Source organism: Hevea brasiliensis, chromosome 18 (assembly GCF_030052815.1).
Source record: "Hevea brasiliensis isolate MT/VB/25A 57/8 chromosome 18, ASM3005281v1, whole genome shotgun sequence".
NCBI lineage: Eukaryota > Viridiplantae > Streptophyta > Magnoliopsida > Malpighiales > Euphorbiaceae > Hevea > Hevea brasiliensis.
Genome location: NC_079510.1, coordinates 10331716 through 10334357, shown reverse-complemented (window position 1 = coordinate 10334357; position 2642 = coordinate 10331716).

Below are 2642 nucleotides of genomic sequence, written 5' to 3'. Positions count from 1 at the left end.
AATATAAACTTTGATGATTTTTAAAAATTAATTTAAAGACCACGTGGCAAAACTAAAAATATATTTGGAGTCTACGAATTTTTCTGAGTTTTCTGGAATTTTTTCAGAATTTTTGGACCTCGTTTTCGGTCCCGAGGCAGAGTAAAAATTCAAAATTTTGTATTTTGAACCAAACCTGTCGAATCGAACCTGACCGGATCGGACCGATCGAATCAGACCGGCTCCCTCCCCTTTTTCTTCCTCCCGCGCACGTCTCCTCCCCCTTCTCTCTTTCTCCTGTTTTCTCTCTCCTCCCGCCCCAGCCCGCCGGCCGCCACCTCCCCGGCCACCCCAGCTCACCGACGCGCCGTCCCACCTCCTTCCCCCGGCCGGCCGCCACCCCAAACGGCCGGAAAACTCGCGCGAACTCCCCTCCCTCGCGCCCGCGACTTTTCGACTTCCCGGCCAAAATCCAGCCGATTCGGCCACCAATCGGACCGGGTCTTGTGTCTAAAATTATCTACTCGTCGAGAGCTTTCCATAGACACCAAGAACGCCGAAATCCATCGAGCGGTTTGTCCAATTTTTGCCCGGGAAGTTTTAGCCCATTTTGACTTTCGGGCTAGATTTCTCGCAAACCGTGAATCCCACGAGAAAACCGAGAGTACCAGAGCGCTCCACTCGTCGAGAGCTTCGCGGTGACATAAATTTCGAATTTTTCCGACACCGTTTTTCGGTGGGTCCCACGGAACTTCGCAGTGTTTTTCCGAGCATTAAATGAGCTTAGAAAATTCTGAAAAATTTATGTACTAACCCCCGTATTGTGGGCTTCGTGTAGGTATCCTCAATTCGCGGAAATTCGACAGTTGACCGGGTCTGCAAATTTCGGGCCAGACAGACTCGTTACCGAAAAAGTCTCCGAATTGGACCGAGGTTTTGGCTACTCCCCCATTGTCAAACATCCCGAGCGCGTTCCCGAAGTCGGAATCGACAAAGGTAAACCCGAACCTTGCTTTTTCGTAATTTTTTAGTGCTTAAATAGGATTAAAAATCCATAAAATATTCGTGGTAGCTCAGAAAATTATGATTCTTTTTGCAATAGCCTAGTAATATTGCTAAGGACTGCGGGGCAAAGTTTTAGAATTTTTAGAGCTTGTTTGGGTAGTTTTTGCAAACATGATCAATTATAAGGACTAAATTGAAATTTTACATATTGTGATGGATGACTGATTTGATGGGCCCAGGAGGGGCTGTGTGATGTGATTGAGTTGTGGATATATGGATTGTGAATATAGAAGTGTGTTTTGAGCCATTTTGCAGGTTGGGTAGGTCCTAGGTATAGGGGAGACTCTGTCGGATTTTTGGCACGACTTAGAACGTATTTGGTCTTTTCTTGATTGTATTGAGTCATTTGTATTAAATAATTGTAATGTAATTGTCAGGTGAGCCGGGACAGCCTTCTTCCTCCGCCCAGCCGCCACAGTGACCGTTGTCAAGTCTATGAGTAAAATATTAATTTTAATTGTAATTTCACTATTATTATATGTTCAAGCATGCCCATGCATCACTTATATGTATATATCTATGTAGATAAACTTCAGGCACGATTTATGTTGCATTCATAACTGTGAAAGTGCCATGTATGTTGCTGTGGTAATTTGGAGCAGTGTGCGTGCGTTGGCGTGCGTGTGATGTGGTGTGGACTATGGATAGGACGGGTAGTCACGGCTTGAGATCTTCACTGGTGCCCGATCCTTCGGGGGGTAGTCACTGCTTGAGTTCTTCGCTGGGACCCCCGATTTGGTTTATTAAGCAAAAGTCCGGCTTGAGTTCTTCGCTGGCACCAGGTTGGATTTAAGAGAGCTGTATAGGGGATCAGCTCCCATATATTATGATTGATATCAGTGGGTGTGTGAGTGCTCCAAATTACCTTTTGATGTTATGATGTGAAAATATTGTTGATGTTGCATTTCACTCTACAGGGTGCATTAGTTTTAGATAGTTATAGAGATTATGGTTAAAATTGATATTTTACTCTCTGAGTCGAACGCTCACTCCTGTTCAATATTTTTTTCAGGCTACAGGAGGATTTTATTGTGGTTAACCTGCTTCTCTCCTTCGCAGGTTGTTTGTCAATATTTGTGTAATTTTATTTACTCCTAGAATTTCCGCATGTGTTAGAAGTATTTATTTGATTTTGGTCTGTAATATTATTACCATGTTGGACCTGTAAACGTATGATGATATGCATGTTTGATGGACTGGATGAGGGAGCCGAGCTCCCATATGTTTTTATGATGATATGAGTATGTGGAGGGTGAGCTGAGCTCCCCAATTGAGTATTTACTGTGTTTACAGGTCGGATGAGTCAAAAACTCCCCGTTGGTAGGTCCATTTTATGGCCGGACTCTGTCCGGTTGATTTCTTGAAATTGGGACCAAATGGGCCTTAGAGTTGGGTTAAGTGAATAGTTAGGCTTACTTCGGGCCTCGGGGGCTTTAGGCTGGCCCAGGTCCTAGTGCCGGTCCGGCCCATAGGTTGGGTCGTGACAAAAACTTTGTGTTTGCTTGTGAATAACATTCATTATACTGTCATACTTGATACTCCGTTCATAAATTTCATCACTCAATATATTATAAATTATTATCATATTTCTGTAAAGT